Source organism: Trichoplusia ni, chromosome 12, assembly GCF_003590095.1.
Source record: "Trichoplusia ni isolate ovarian cell line Hi5 chromosome 12, tn1, whole genome shotgun sequence".
NCBI lineage: Eukaryota > Metazoa > Arthropoda > Insecta > Lepidoptera > Noctuidae > Trichoplusia > Trichoplusia ni.
In genome coordinates, this window is record NC_039489.1 from 6,042,493 (window position 1) to 6,061,127 (window position 18,635).

Here is an 18,635-nt window from a genome sequence, read left to right on the forward strand (position 1 = left end):
TAGTGTACCCATTAAAGGTAAATTCACAACGTGTTCACGTTTTCCCAATACTTAATTCCATTACAACCACTTTATGCATACTTTAAAATGAATGCATTACAAATATATTATCATTTTATTAAACATTACACGTAGTTATTAAAAATTATCACTAAATTTTAATAATGTGCTCATGTGCTGACGCGACAGCAATAAAATGTCAAATAATTACCAAATTATAATTTCTTTATTTTCATACACAAAAAGAACTGCCGTACTAAGAAATTAAATGTTCATATCGCGGGTGATTCCTCAAACATACAAGTCACTTGCACAAAAACACCCAGACTCAAAACAAGCATTCGTAGATCACACAAATGCATGCAGGGATCGAACCCACCAGGCCGCCACACGTCATGCACAGTGGGTTGGAACAAACCAGTCAGCTATCCATGCAGTAAATTTTTTAGAAACTCAAATTAAATTAGCCTTATCCAAAAACGGACAAGACAAGGTGTCCAAACGACGGTGTTTTATACTCAATACATTATTGCTTCCATAGTGTAGTTACAGGTGGTAATTCTAGGTATAATTAAGAATTATGGACTCCGTAGGGCACAGTATTATGGTAGAAGGGGGTAAGAGCTCTGTGTTATACTTTATTAATTATGAGGAAAGAAAACCGATAATAATATTACATTAAAACTAGTCGTGACAACCCTACAAAATGTAAAGTGAAAGACGTAAATGCATGGCATCCTTGTCCACATAAGGTTGAAGCTAGAATCTAAATTCGATTTAGGAGCTTCAGCAACCTACTTAGAGATGCATCTCCGTAGTGACGTAGTTTATTCAAAAAGGTGACAAGATTTTTGTATATTTTATACGAAGGACCTTTTTAGAATGTTTTCATGCTTGAGTGTAAGGAGGTCAAATGAAATTATATGAGTGTCTGTGATGTGTGTTGCGTTGTTTGGTGTACGTGTGTTAGATTTGGTTCTGAGCTTTTTATTTCTTTTTTTTTGTGTTAATGGCTGTTTTTGTCATCGTGGTGATTGTCAGCGCTGTCTCCGTTAGCATTGAATACTATTCAATTTTTATGTGATGAGTTGCGTAATCATTCTCTGCTTTTACGTAAATTTCATCATCGCATTTCAAAATTAGAGTATTTTATGCAACAAAAAATATACCTCAAAACCAAAATTAAAAAATAATGTTTTACCTAGATGTAGATACAGAACTTTTCCAACAGTTACAGTGTCAACACTGATCATCTCTTTTAGACAAATCAAAGTCACGTCTTTGTCGAAAATTAATTTCAAACCCATCAGCCTATTCCCATTCATTTGTATGATTCAATTAGTGTTAACGCTTGTGAAAGTTCAATTTGTTTACTAACCACAATTTTTCCATGAGTTTAAAGTTATTTCCAACAATCTTTAATTGTTGTTTTTTTATCTATACTGAAAAAAAAAATTATCTTCTGAAACAATATTCCATTCCCTAAAAACTATAAATTTTCAATCATAGAACAACATAAACTCCAACAATAGGTTACATGTCCAAAGATAAGTGAGCATATCGCCTGAATATTTTCGTCTTGCCAATAAAACTGCTGAGCGAATACGTCATTTGTGATGACGTAAGCTCACGTTATATTATTATCGGGAACGGTTGAAGTCGTAAATTTTTATTTGCGTACAGTTGATTTTGACTGGAAGCCTGCTGATGATGTGGGGAGCTTTCGGAGTATTGATCTATGGCATTGTCTGTTTTTGAGTCTTATTGATGTGAAGATTTAGCGAGGCGCATTTTTAACTAACTTCAAAAAGGTGGAGGTTTTCAATTCTGCTGTATTTTTGATATGAAGGACTGGGAAGCATTTTTCCTGGAGAGGAAAAAGGGAAGGCTTTGCCCAGTAGTAGGACAACATGGGTATGGGCATAATATTTCTATATACAACGTCAAATGACAGTCATTCCGGTATTGGCAATAGAATTATTATTTTGAATACGGTAGTTAATAATAGAAATTCCAGAAGACAAAAAAATGTTTTTTCCCCAGTTAAATGGTCTTTTTACAAACTCTTGTCCTATAACTTTGGGCTTCTTATACAAAATTGGAAATCCGATGAGTCTAGAATCCAGTACCAAAACAAACAAGCAAGAAAAGCCAACAGCGACTGACGTCACTCCAACGGCTGCGTAACGTGAGAAATCATCAGAGGTTTCTTTTAAATATAAATAATTTAATCATAAAGAGATCAAATGAATTCGTAAAAGGTCAATGTGTGTATTTACATGTACGTGGGTTCCATGTGTGGGTGATGTCCATTTAAAGACAGGGTTGATTACCCCCTGAGACAGTACAAAGGTTAAGCTAATAATGTATCAAATGGAATTGAATTAATCATGTTCTTACTATTTAAATACACGAAATTAAACTAACTTTAGGCTAAAGAATGGGGTGTAAATTCTGTGCAATTTAATAGTCTTAAGTATAGAAGCTGTTATTTGTTGGTTGTTAATTTAAATATGGTTTTCTGTGATTATTTTTTTTATTTTTAGATTCCTTCCATTTTCAAATGATGAGTGGTAAATTCACCTAACCATCTCAGGTTAGTTCATCATCGGCCTAGCCTTTTCCCAACTATGTTGGGGTCGGCTACCAGTCCAACCGGTTTCAGCTGAGTACCTGGGTTTTACAAGAAGCGACTGCCTATCTGACCTCCTCAACCCAGTTACCTGGGCAACACGACACCCCTTGGTTAGACTGGCTGTAAGACTTTTTCAAGCTTCTGACTACCTGTAACGACTGTCAAAGATGTATTAATAACAGCCGGGACCCACAATTTAACGTGCCTTCCGAAACACGGAGGAACACGCTATGGGAAAGATGGTCACCCATCTACGAACCAACCGCGTCAAGCATAGCTTGACTTGTGATCGAATCACTTATGCGGTTATAGCACAGCCACGAGCTCAGGTTCAGTTATGAGTTGTAAATTGCCCAGAACGAATAGAGAACATCAAATGGGAGGGACTTTCCGTTATGACAAGTGCCGTTACTTTGACAATTCGATACATTTTAGGGTGATATCATGAGCATTAGCTTGGATAAATGTAACTTTTTAATAGAGCAAAAAAAACAGATAACAGAATAGTGCGAAAAATTGGAAAGCATTTTCTCTACATTAAAGAAAAAAACTTATTGATGAGATTATTATTTATCAATAACTAACATATTTTTTCATTTTATCAGACAGCATTATTATCCTATTCGGTACACAAAAATAAAATGGATAATAATATCGCGGTAAAGTAACGGGCGAAAAAAGGCTAATGTAATCGAGATTGAATAAGCAAACAAATACAAAGAGTAGGGTGACTATAATATTTTAACGTGTAGGATAAAATATTCGAATATACCTTTTAAACGAATGCAAAAAAGAAGAGGTTTTCATTCAGTCGGCATTATATTTTTTGATATTTTCGACACCGATGATCCCGATATTTCTGATACGATTAAAGTATTTTTTCTTAAACGGATAGCAACCGAGTTTTCATTTTTAATTTAAAACAAAAAAGTATGAGTCGAGTTCCTCATAAATTAAACGGCCGTTCTAGCCAATGGACCTTAAGTGTTTTAGCCAAAGCTAATATGTCACATTTGGTTAAAATAACGATTGACTGTTACTTCGAACCCAGTTAAGTATCTATTTCACATTTTCAAATACAACTGTACTTTTAATAAATACTTCATGATATCCTAGTTAATCACTTACGGTACGGTAAATCTAGTCGTGACAGCATCTGGATGCGAAAATGGAATTTCAAATCACAAACCGGCAAGTGAACTTTGAGTCTAGTTGCACAGTGAGATATAAGCACTTAGTGCCTGAATTACTTATTGTCAATTACTGCCTATATTGTGTCTCATGACTATTCCGACTATACAACGATATTGATCGTCGAAAGCTTACTCTGAATTAAACGTCTGACATAATATGATCACAAGACCTGTGTCTACACTATAAGCACGTAAATCAAGATTGTGTCCATGTGTGTAAGAAAAACTGCACCTGTATATAGTGATTTGAAATCTCGTGTGACGTCACTCACATGTACTCTTTTTACTAGCAAGTGATGTTTTTAGCCCTAGTAGCAAACTTAAGTGCTTTTTAACTTACTCACTTTTTAACGATGCGATAAAATTAAAATGTAGGACTATACAGATTTACATTATTAGTCAAATACCCTATTGCAACTGTCCTGTAAAAACAATATTAGTAAACGAGATGGTCACCCTACTCAAATGAGAATGCTAGAGTAAATATTGTGTTTCTTTTATGGTTTTCATAAATTACCTATCTGTGTTTCTAAAAGACATGATATCGTGGACCTTAAATGTTCCACCTCATGTTCAAATTTTAACTGCTGTTACAAATCAATCAGTTCTTAGTATCTATGATTGTCACTTCTAAGACTATTTACGTGTAAAAGAAACCGAATTCCTGATAGAATGAATTTGATAGAACGAATGAAATTTATTATTTATTTTATGTTTAGTTACGATGTGATGGAACGTAATCACGCAAATAGTTTGTTTTTTTTTCTTATTTTCTCGAACGGATGCTAATGTCGTAATATTTTTTTACTTATTACTGTTTTAAACCCAAACTAAAAATTATAAATGGAATCAACAAACTGACTGCCGGTATAGTTCACTACAAACTGTCTTCTATGAAGCGTAGGACAATATTTTTTATGTCTTGCGAATGATTTTTCTAAGTCTACGTATCTATGTGCCTATGACTTGAATACTAATGTAACCCCCTGCAATATAATGATTATGTTTCTAACGACAAGAGTCGTAGAAAAAGAACAAAGAATTATCCGATTTGCTGCCGCGAATTTCCAAACACAACGTTTTTTCTCTCCGAACTGTGTTCAAGAAATTATCTTTTTATATAGAAGCAAAATAATATGAACAAACTCAATATAGGAAGAATTCTTATATGTAGGATTAGGGAGGAGCATCTCAGAGACAATTACGAAAGGAAAATGTAGGACATGTTTACGTTGCGTTACGCTTTCGTCTTTTTTAGAACAGTGACGTCATACCTCATAAAGTGAGGGGTCACCGAGACGTTCAAACATGTTTGTCTGACACATAGTGTTTGGAAAGGGTAGAAAGTCTGAAAGTTGATCAACCAAAACCATGAAAACAATGTAATTTGCACCAAAAAAGTAAGTATCAAAAACCTTTTTGACTTCGGACCATTCCACTCCATACAATGGTTGTGTGGAAGAGATCGCCGAGTAGCGATAACACCGCCAATTTGTATATTTTACATGTTATTTACTGTATCAAATGTTTTCTTTTGATGTGCAATAAAGTGGATTTGTGTTGTATTGTATCTAAGTATGTACATACATAATGCAAGCTTCAAACATGTCAATGTTATTTAACGTTCTTACAGTTTTGTTCAATTGTGTTGAATCATTTTTAAGGTAATTGAAGAGTAGATCTGGAACGATATTACTACGGCTCCGTAGCCTGTAAGTCTGGCAATCTGTACGTCTTCATGAACCGTGGCAGCATCGACGGTAGCAATGATGACACGGCTATGAGGTTGACGATGATTTTTTCCGTTTATGAATTGTTTTAGAATAATAGGGATGATGACAATTATTTTTTTGCAGTGTCCGTCTTGTAGATTTTTGTATAATAATGGATACGTATTTTTTAATTTGTCCCGCAAACATAAATTGACTAAATTGCAGTGAATGAAACTTACGCGTGACGTCACGATTGAGTATAAATTTTACTCTATCGTTACGTCACAAACCCCCTCTCCTAAACTTTAAAGCAGTTAATCTTTGTCAATCCTAGTTTTTCTGAAAAAGGAAAAAAATACGTGTCTCATACTTCTCAATTATCTGAGGGACTAATGAGATCTTTTCTTTTTATACCCAGTCATCATCCCTATTATGAAAGTTGAAAATGAAGACTATATTATGAGGATTAAGTAAGTAACAATGCAAATACATAATATTCTTTACTAACAAAAACAGATCCAAAAAATATTAAAGACTTAAATGCGGTCAACCGTGCAAACAGATAGAAAACAAAAACACAACAGTAAACGATTAAGCGTATTATAATGAACACAGTTTAGCAGCATATACAGCGTGTGGTGCTTTGATATCATAATAATTGTGCATATGCGTGCTAGATAATAATATCATAATAATTGTGCATATGCATGCTAGATAATAATAACGTTAGTTCATTCGAATATGCAACTGTGACCAGTCCCTTGTAGCGGCAGTTAACTCGCCGCCATTGTTTTAGAATAGAATTTAACTTGGACAAAGGATTGGTTTATTCGTGTGAAATTTAATTGTTCTTATATGTGTTGTGTAAATAAACAGGTTGTGGCGGATTTGACTGCTTGTTTAAATTTTTGATTATCTTTTTTATTATTTTCGCAACTTTATAGATAGCAACGGCTATTGACCAATATAAAGAGGTATTTTGGCAGCTGAAGAAGTTGTATAGTACTACAAGGCATTTATCAGCGTTTGATGGAATCGTAAGATGTGGTAATAGACACCTTTAACTCTAGGGTATATGCTTTTATTTCCATCTTTCACCTGACTCTCAAAGACCTTTTGAGTCCATTTTAGCTTCAAAAATAGTTTATCCACCATTTTTTCCAAGCCTTTGTGATACGTTAAACGTATCAAAAATGACGTACCACTTTCCACATAGTTCAAATATTTCTTCTTTAAAAGCTTTCATTAAATTCATCGAGTCGTTTAAATTTAGAGCAAACATACATACATATATAGCGCACACTCAAGAAATATAACTTTTCCTCTGACGCTCTCGAGCAAACACAAAACACTTCTTATAGTACCACATCTAATATTGTATCTAGAAACAAAATATAACTTAAAAAATCCACTTAGCAAAGTCTAAACGAAACTTTGTTTATCCAATATTATAAGTATCCCACTAAATTATGTCTGCTATCGTAACCTAAGTATGTTTTCGCTTAAACTTCAGCGAACGTTGTGAGAAGATTTTTTTTTATAACGAAGTTAGGCGACCTACTTATGTAAGGGCTGTTACACACACGCCTTCTTAACATTTCTTATGTAATTCGATGTTATTTTTCCTAGTCGCTTACTTCAAATTAAAACGTAATGTTATTGTGTGTATTTACCTTAAGTAAGCAATATGTTGTTTTATTTTCTTTCTTGTTTTTCGTAGTCGGGTTCTTAGAATTCCGTTTCTATTAGAATTTAACGGTGGTTACTTAAAATAAAATTTCTTTATTTTGTTTGTGTTTCTCAACTATTTTCCTACACTTAATGGATTAAATCCTTGTAGGGTTTCACGAGCATTCAAGTCACATGCAAAAATACACTTGACTCAGAACCAGCATCCGTGGATCACACAAACACTTGTCCTACTCCGGAATCAAACCCACAGAACATCGCGCACAGTGAGTTTAGTTGACCTCAACTAAATAGGCTGTCAACTACATTATGGCACGTATACAAGAAGTGTAAATGGCATAAAAAAAGAATTAAATTTTTAAAGGAATTATAGTTTAGAGAGAGCCGTTTATAAATGGGCATTTTTTAAATAAAAACTTTTTGCTTCATGTCAATCCTAGTGGGATTTGATCTGTCATACAAAAATGTGCAATATTTATTTCATGTTATCATCATTGTACAGTTTAATCTCTGTCTGTCATGTTTGAAATCCAGTCAGAAGTTTTTAAATCTATACTAATATATAAAGCTGAAGAGTTTGTTTGTTTGACCGCGCTAATCTCAGAAACTACTGGTTCAACACCTTACAACATATCTTTGATTGTAACAGAATAAAATGAAACATAATGTAAACCGTAAAAACATCATCATTTTGCTACTGTGAAAATCTTTTCAGTTTAGCTATAATAGTTTACGAGATGCATCCTAGTGGCACATGGACGGACAGATACACATTCAGAGGTGCCTCAGTAATAGGGTTTCGTTCCATGTCCACAAACTATTGTAAAAATAAAAGTGTAAAATATTTTCTCATTAATAAAATACTGTCATGCAGCTTACAAATTTATAAAATTTCACAGGAATTCGAATAAAACTTATCTTTCAACAAAAAAGTCAAGAAAAATCTTCCTTTACCTTTTCTTGGCGTACATTCAAGGTTTAAACGGTATCAAACAAAAAGTATTTAGGTCAAGGTTTCGAAATTTCGGTGAGAGGAAGATTGACAAATGTCTAATGGCCGCTCTTATTAACACCTATTTGATTAGTTGAGTGGCGTAAGTCTGACGTCACCTTTTATTTTACGTCATTAGGAATCTTGGAGGGACTTCTTATCATTTTCTTGCATTATAGTTATTTGAGAGACAGTTAAAAATGACAGGGATAAGAAAGTTAATTGACAAGTATTGTTTTTTTGTTATTGAATAAATTAAGCAGTAGTTTCGTAACAGTTTGCATCCAATTATGAGTCAGTCATATAATATTAATTATAAACTTTACTATAACAACGATGTCTTGTTATATTAAAGTCAGGCATTTTAGGTACTCACGGTAATTTCAGGTATTCAGCTATTTTTAGTTTTTTTATTGCAGATGTGAAAGAGCTCTATGCCATTTTGTCTGCTGTAACAGTTATTACAAGATGAAACCTCTTCCAAACATTTATCTGATTTATTTTTTCCAGATCAAGTTTTCTGTTTAAGTGCTACGGTGTCACAAATAGACTTGCGAAATAATTTTGTTCACCTATATTTTAGAGCATTCATTTTATCAAAAAACATGAACGCAAAGATTATTGCGTGCAATCTCGATAAAAAAACCCAGCTTTTCCATCGAATATATATCGTTGTAATCACCACAACATATTCGGATGCCTTTGATCAGCTTCAGATTGCATTGCCAACGGAATGGCTTTGCATTTTTATGGTTCAACTTTGAAATTTGCTGCATTTTCAACGCGTATGTAGAGAATCATGTAACGGACATTTTTTATTCATTTCAGTGCCCTTTAGTTTATTTTTATTATGATTTTATAATTGTAAGATTTTATTTCTTAATTCTTGTTCAACAACCATTATCCCACGGCTTCGTCTAGATCTATAAGACCTTTTTATAGTATTTTTCGTGAAGATCCGGGTTCGGTCTGAAACTAGTCGGGCAATACTGATACATACACGTGAGTAAAATTTATAATAGCCCGCATAGAAATATTAACCACATTAACATTTTTATTGTTTTTGTTTTGCGAGTGTTTCACGACCATTCAAGAGAACTAGACATCCAGACTCGGAACAAGCATTCGTGAATCTTACAAATGCTTTCCCTATGTTGTGATCGATCCCGAGACACGTTGCGCCCATTAAGTTTAGCATATAACTCGGCTATACAAAAAAATCTAAAAGATGTATTTTTGTTATGAATGACCCTCTCGTCCAGGGACCATTCTCAACGACCATAGTTACTAATACAATTATAATATTCAATCTTTATTTTCGGTATTCTCTTAGCCATAACTGCACACGCCCTTAAAGATCTAAAAACCTTTTTTTGTTTATAGATGATTTCAATCCATATTTGAGCCCAGTTATTTTCAATCAATATATTTTTTCAGAAGCTTTTATTTATTCTAACACCTGAAAGGGATGATAAACCCTTCAGAATATTACAAGTGAAAATCATCCTATCTAAATGCCTCTTTTTGAGATAGATTGAAATAAATATTGATGTCGGACTATTTGATAAAAGGAAACTGTGGAAAGTTTGTGTTGACGCCCAAGGGTTGGGTCTTATTGATCGCGGTAAAAATCTTTCAAAGAATGTTTGAGACTACTAGAATACTTTGGCTATCGACAAAATATCGAGATGTAGATTTGTTTTTTTTTCAGGTTTCTGTGTTATCTATTGAAAGTAATTACTGTTTATTCTAATTATAACTTTTTGTGTATTTTATTTTACAAAGTAATCATTTAAATAATTTTGTGATATTTGTTGAAACAGCAACTAACATGGTGATAACAATTACGAAGACTTCTTCTTGCAGCGACTGAAAAACTCCATAGTATCGTACACAACCTAAGATTTTCAAAGTTTGTATCTTGTGCAGCAGCCGCAGCAGGTGACAATGAACCGGTCGCGCTGGAGAACGTATGTAGAGGCCTATGTCCAGCTGTGGATAGCTATAGGCTGAGATGATGATGTCAATGAAGCATTACTTCCCGATGATAATATAAAAGTTTCACGAAAACTCTAATAAAAATAACTCTACATCATAACCGCTGTTACTAGAACCACGACTTTAGGGATAGAATATTACGACTACCGTAGTTACCAAAAATGTTAGTAACATCAATGGTTGGCCGATATACCATGAGTTATAGGGCAAGCCCAACTGGGTTGCTGTACTTTAATAAAGTAATTCCTCAAAGAGTATACTGTATAAAGGTTCTTCTGTTTTGCCTTTGGTTTTCCAAACTTTGTTAAGACAGCTTTCCGGTTCAGATGGATATAATAATTATGTTAAAAGGAGCGACTCACTAACTGACTTTTATAACTTCACGGATGACTGCACGGATAGTCGAGTTGAGCTCACCACACCAAATGCGCTTCGAGTCACGAGTTCGATCCCAGCGTAGGGCAAACATTTTCCGATCCACAAATGTTTGTTATGATTCATTCATATCTTTGTACATGTGAATTGTATGTTTGTGAACCCCCAGCGACACACGTATTAAAATCCTTACTGTGGGAGTCGTTTAAAAATGATTCATACTATAGTGTGGAATAGAGAAAACAAATAATATTAATAGCAAGAAAATCGTTATTTTTCAGTATTTGTTTAATTGTTCTAATATCCTAACTTTACTCATCTAATTGTAATTAAACCAACGTACGATACAACATCTTATCTAAAAACGGTTTTCCTCGTTATCAATTTCACCTAAAATATCATTTAGAAGCAGAAATAGATTTAAATAAAATTTCAAAATCTGAATGCTCAGCAGTCGCGATTACATTTAGGGTACAAACTATTGAAACCGCTTGCCGAGGCTTTTTACCGAAAACGTTGTTCGCAAATATTGCGCAATAAAAACGATTTCGTTACTATTTTCATTTCATATTTATGCAAAAAGGTATAACTGGCTTTTATGCTCTCATACCGCTTAAGGATCAATTTTGGTCTTTTATGTGATTGTTTAGCCTACTACCTACAGACTTTTTACTTTTATTGCCAAACGATTTGAAAAAAGGGAAAAGTTCTCAGTACAGGTTTTTTATGTTTGTTACCTCTATGTTATATAATTCAATAGTTTTGAATAAGGATTTATTTAAAAAAATCGGTTATTGCCTTTACTGCACAACGATGACACCTCACTGATCACTATCCTTATCGATTGCCCAAAAAAGTAAACGACAAAAAAACTAGACAGCCTGAAAAATCTTCATAAACAACTCTAGAAGAAAAAATATTACTAAGATTAATAGTACATATACTGAAGATCATATTCCCGATCAATTTTAACGAATAATATATTTTTACAATAACTATCGTGAGACTGATTCATTATTAAATGCCCGACTAGTTTCTCTCGCGATCCCGCCGCGTCTGCTCATGATTAAGGACTCCTTTTGGGTCCGAAACTAGTCGGGCTACCCCGATAAATACGCTTGAGTAAACCGTTACATCATTTAAGTATAATAATATTATTGATATTTATAAGTATTCAAACACAATGACTGAACGAAGGTCGACTTGGAGAGGGTGGATAATTAAAACACTTGGAAACTAATATTAAGCGCGTATAATATAGTAAACCACAGTGCTTGCTGCTCACAACAAAAAAATTAATTCTCCGACATTTATAATATCCCGTGTAACGAAACCATAGCGCGATCTAAATCGATGCCAACGCCATCTATCGAGGTATCGTGTAAACTTTTACGTTTTATATTCCCTTTGATCGCGCTATGATTCCGTTGACCTATAATTACGTAGACATTCCGCCCACCAAGGACATTATGGCGAATGTCCTTCATCTGCCTCACTTATCTATTACATTCTCATGCAGGTATAGTACAATCGTAAAAAAATAAAACTAACAATTTTGTTTCTTAATACTAAATACAACTACAGACTAAACCGTTACATTATTACCTTATTTTAAAATCCTTAAAACTACTTAAATAAATCTTACTATTAATTGGCTACAGGTAATACACACACCCTTGACGTAGGTCTTTTTATGGTGGACAATTTTGTCCTTATTGTGACCACATGTGTTAACCCATATCATCAACTACTCTAAGGTATACAACCGCCGCGTATGCTAACTTAGAAGCATCTGAAAACCCGTATAATTCTCGTTTTACTTGCTTTTTCGTGTTCAACCAACGTGGCACTTTTATATCAACTAAAGAAGCTAAGTTTTCACGGTAAGTAACCCATTCTTTTAATAAATTCTTTGGAACTTCTTCATCCCACTGCAGCCCTGCTAACCACAATTTTTGAATCAATGTTTTTGCTACTATTATGCTTGGTGCTAACCACCCCAGTGGATCAAACAATCGTGTAATATCCGCAATAATTTTTCTTTTTGTTGCAGGTCCAGCTATTGGCTTAAGCTCCAGGGAGTATTGGAAGCAATCGTCGCGCGCATTCCAGGTAAGTCCTAAGATTTTTGTTAATTCATCTGTTTTAATCTGTAACGCTTCATCATTTCCATCTCTAATTTTATTTAATAATCCTTGACAATTGCTTTTCCATTTTTGTAATTCAAATCCGCCTTTACCTAGAATTTTGGTTATATCCGTATAAATTTTAAATGCATCTTCTTCAGTTTCAGCTCCTGACATTAAATCATCCATATAGAAATCGCTTACTATTATTTTGGCCAGATCTAAATTGTCCCCGCATTCATCAGCTGCAAGCTGTTGAAGAGCCTTCACAGCTAAGTATGGTGCCGAGGCTGTACCGAAGGTAACCGTTATCAATTCATAAGCCTTTATTTCCTTTTCAGGATCATCCCGCCAAAGTATTCGTTGTAATGGAGTATCTTGCCTATTAACTAAAACTTGTCGGTACATTTTCACTATATCAGCCACTATACAAATTCGATGTACTCTCCAGCGCATAATGATATGACGAAGATCGTCTTGCAAAGCTGGGCCAACCATTAAATCATCGTTCAGTGACCGCCCGTTATTGTACTTACAGGAAGCATCAAATACAACACGCACCTTTGTTGTTTCTCTATCCTCACGGACTACAGCGTGATGAGGTAAGTAAACTCCCCTTATACTATCCCTATCTGATACTTCTACCATGTGATTGAGACTTAAATATTCTTGTATCACCTTAGCGTACTCAACCTTTAATTTATCATTTCTCGCTAACCTTACTTCTAACCCTTTCAGTCTTTTTTCAGCGATCCCCTTGGATTCAACGCCTTGATCGACCAGGTTTGTATCCCGTACCGGCAACTTTACGACATATCTGCCGTCCTTATTCCTTGTCGTCGTTGTCTTGAATAGTTCTTCACATTTGGTTTCTTCCTCCGTGAGCATCCTTTTTGTTCCAGATGGTTCCTCTAATTCCCAGAATTTCCTCAACAATTCATCATCCTGGACACTGGAGTGCATCACGGTAATGTGTGAATGAAAAATAGACTCAGGATCGACTGCACAAGCTCCCGATAATATCCACCCAAAGGTGGTATCTTGCGCTAATAAATTTCCATTTAGATTTCTTTTAATTCCCTCCTGGATAATTTGACTGTAAACCTCAGCACCCAATAAAATGTCAATTTTATTGGGTCTGTGGTATTCAGGGTCAGCCAATTCATTATCGGTCAAGTCTACCCACTCTATCCTAGCTACTTTCGTACCTGGGAGAAGGGCAGTGACTGACTTCAAGACGTAAACATTTACCTTTATTTGGAAATGTGGGTCTATTCTTGACCTCAAATTAATATCAACCGTATACTTAGACATTAAGCTTTCACCCCCTACACCTGACACAGTGTGCCTTGATGGCTTTTTCTTTAAACCTAGATATTGAACCAGAGATTCCGTAACAAAAGAACCCTGTGATCCCTGATCCAATAACGCCCTTGCCGTATAATAAGTCCCATTCTTCGACTCAGCCTTTACTAAAGCGGTTGCTAATAAGACAGTTTTACTGTTTCCTGTCGCGAGACATGAGACTACCTGTGTTCCCGATTCTTTCGCTTTACAAGCGTCCTTATTTCCCTCGTAAATTCCCGATGAGGTTTCCGCGCGAGCAGCACTACCACCTTCACCAATTTCCGACCCTACAACACCTTGTTGGTGTAACAATGAATGGTGGCGTCTTTTGCACACCTGGCACCTGAGAGTGTTTTTACAATACCTAACAGAGTGGTTGCTAAGCAGGCAGATAAAACATAATCTGTTCTTTAGAACAAAGTTCCTCCGAGATTCCGTACTTTCCTTAATAAATTTTGGACATGAACTTATTTTGTGCTCACCTGCACAAAAGGCACAAGATACCCTTTTATCGTTAACTACGTGTAATACCCCTGTAGTTTTTGGGACCCTCTCTACTTTCGTTCCTAAATTCTCTAAAGCCCTAAAACGGTTAACGAGGAATTCTTTCAGTTCCTCGAAAGTAGGAAGGTTGTCCTTAGGATCAGATGCTACCTTTAACTCCCATGCCCTTCTAGTTACCTTATCAAGCTTCTCAGTGATAATATGTATAATCAAAGTTGAGGCAAGATCTATATCTAAATTTTTTATTGATTCTAAACAATCAGTTGTGGTATTCAGAAGCTTTTTAATATCCGTTGCGGACTCTTCAATTATGGCCTTTTGATTAAATAAAGTTTTAACCATCCCGTTTGCCAAAAATCTTTTATTATTATACATGGACTCTAGTTTTGTCCAACTAGTACTATAATTATCTGCAGTCACCTGTATATTCCTTAATAAGAGTTCCGCCTCCCCAGTTAAATACCCTTTCAAATAATATAATTTCTGAGCATCATTCAATTTATTATTTTTATGAATTAACCCCAAAAACAAATCTCTAAAGGTCAACCACTCCTGATATTTACCAGAAAACATTGGTATTTTAACCTCCGGCAACCGAAAATTATTTTCTTCTTTACAACTACTACTAAGATCCGGGCTAATATCATTAGTAGATACACATTTATTTTTTCTTAGAATCTCTTTCAGAGTACTTTTGAATTGCACATATAATTCCTCTACTTCATCGTAAACACAATCTTTATGGTAAGTAGAGCTGGATAATTCAGATTTTTTAACTTCGCTTATTATTTTAACATGTGTATTATAGAAAAGTTGCCATAGTTGTTCTAAACTCTCTAAGCGTGTTTCAATGTACGATACAGTAAGTAGATCTTTTGGGCATTTTTTAAAGTTAATCATAGCCTTATTAATTTTGACTTTTACGTCTTCTTGGATATCCACTAACGAATCCATTTTATAAATACAATATTCGACGTAGACACAAACACAAATAAGACAAAAAACACAACAATAAATCTAATACTACAGCACAAATAACACAAAGTGGAAGAATATAATAATGTTCTAATACGCTAAACTTAATGTCCACTAAATAATTATATTCTTCTCGCACTTGATCCGAACACAAACTTAAATTCCCGAAAATTTTACAAGTCTTTTTGAGTTCAATTTCTATACCAAATCGGGCATAGGTTCCCCGTCCCAACCACTTTTTCTTAAAAACTATTACAAGTCCAAATTACTATTGTTGAAAGTACTCACGGTTTTTTCACCATACACTCACTGACACTGATACGGTGGCGCCCTCTGTGCTACGGCGTTCACCTTCCTGCTTGCCTCCCTCGCTTCGCCCTCCGGCTGCTGCTATCACCAGTAGTGCTGCTCCACGCTCCACTGGATCCTCCCTGCACCAACCGGTCTTCCACCTCCAGCTTCTGGCACCTCTCACCTGGTACTCACTGAAGGCTGATCTGGACAGCAATCCGCTGCCCAGTATCGAAGCGTAGGATGGTAGATTCTACCACCTCTGGAACCCGCCACAACACTCCCGACCAATCCGACTCCGAAGGACCATGAACGAAGGTCGACTTGGAGAGGGTGGATAATTAAAACACTTGGAAACTAATATTAAGCGCGTATAATATAGTAAACCACAGTGCTTGCTGCTCACAACAAAAAAATTAATTCTCCGACATTTATAATATCCCGTGTAACGAAACCATAGCGCGATCTAAATCGATGCCAACGCCATCTATCGAGGTATCGTGTAAACTTTTACGTTTTATATTCCCTTTGATCGCGCTATGATTCCGTTGACCTATAATTACGTAGACAATGACCGTCAACTTCCTTCAAATTTGTATTTACAAAAATAGCTTGTATATATCACGACTACCCTTATCAAAATAACTTCAACAAATAAATCCGATTTGCCTCACTGGGTTAGCGAGTTGAGTGTGTAGTCATTTGTCAATATGTTTGCTGAAGCTATATTGGACTGCTGCCAAGGCCCCAAGGGTAGGCCTTGAGATAGAAATGGACTCAGGCTTCCTAGGGTTTGTACTGGTAGCCCTCAGAGGATACCTTGAAATGTGTCTCTTTGTTTGGTGAGTAATGTCTGGATACATGTACTGTGTGGATTTTAAGGCATTTTTAAGGTGGTAGAATAGGATAGAATATTCTTCATTGTACACCACAAAACTATAGAATACGTCAAGGGTATAATAGTAAGACGGTGCCAACATGGGCAATCTTGAGGAATAACGGTATCTTCGTTGTTGCATGATGATCTTAAAAGATACTTGCATAATAATGTACTTGAATCATCTTCCAAGTATACCTACTAGTTATTATTTCAAGACATACCCCCATAGGTTCTGAAGTATGTGAAGAACGTTAATGTTAATAATAATGAACAGGGCAAACTCAGTTTTGTAGCTTTTTTCTAGAATTATTTCTTAGGAACTCTCTAACAAACACTGACCTTAGTGATTTGTTATGGATTTCTAAATTGGGAGTATCTCCAACCCTTAGAGATAATCAGATATTTGACTCAAACTTTATATGTTTGCCCAATACTCTCATGAACAATACTGTTCAATTATTATTATTTTTTTCATTTTTATTCGATTGAATCAACAAGGTCATAACTTCATATTTCAGATTATTAGATCAAACCTATTATTCGACCAGTTGCTGAAGACAGTAACAGAAGTCACAAAAACGTATTCCAACTATGACAGCCGTCGGACAGACAATTGAAACGTAATTTTCTCGATAATCATTAGTCTAACTAGATTTGTTTTCAAACTTTGACACTAATTACTCGAGTAAGTTGTTAGAAAAGGTAATAAGTTTATTTTCAGCACATTATTTGTGAGCTTACACAGAAGTTGGGAACTAACAGCTTAACTTAACTTCAGAGTGAACTAGTGAACGAAAAACTATGAGAACTTAGAAAAGTAGGACTGATAAAAATTATCATGGACAATCTAAGTGATTTCTAAACATATAAAATTTGAAATTGTGTGTGTCAGTTACCGTATTATAGATTTTTATGGAATTTTAGAAGGCTAATTTTTATTTTGTTAAATCCCTAAACTTGAATTGAATTGATAAGGGTAATCCACCCGTAACAGTTTATTTTTTATCCTTGTAATGTTTTTGCGAAACCAAAAAAGTTAATTTAAATAGCAAAACTCCGTTTTCCGGTCATTTAGTGGAAAATAAAGTTTTCACTATTGTTCAATAGATTATCTCTAAAACTTTAAAGTTGTATTTTGTAAAAAATGGGTGTGGTCATCATGAAATCAGGTCCTTTAATATGATTAAAATACAAAACACTGTCTAGAACAATACCAATATTAATTGATGTTTTCAAAGGTTAAGCGTTCAAATCAGTGTGGGTGCTTTTCAACGAAACGGTTAATTTCCTACGTGTTTACTTGCGATACCGTTGCAATACCCAATGTTTGTGCTGTTACAACAGTACAGTTTGCTTTCGAATTCATAAGAACAAACAAAGATATATTACTGAAAATATTTATCTGAACTGGAAAAATTTCTATCGCTACGATATGTGGAAATCCACATCCCAGCCAATAAGGGGCATCTATAGAATCAATCGACACGCCATTTCCCGACCTTTCAATTTCCGATGAACATCTGACTGTCCCATGTTTCTCTGATCGCATAACATACTCAAAAATGGCACCCCGTGTCAGTTGAGATTGATGTGTTATCGGGGCTATGGGGTAAGATAAATGATAGGCCTTGAACCGTCCCGTTGACAGCTCAACTTGCCCCTTCTTGTTGGTAGTTTTTGAGACGATCGAATTCCGTCAGTTTAACTTCTAGTGATTTACGAGCGTAGTTCGCATGCGGCTATTTGAAGAATGTGGAGTTTTGTTTAGGAATTTTAGGTTATGTTGCATGTGTCTCTGTAATTGGTGTTTATGGTGGTGCTGTGTGAAAGATTTCGATGTAATTTATTCGAATATTACGATTATTTTTCATTTTTCTGTTGTTTCCTCATTGTACTTTTTTTTCTCTTTTTTTGTGTGA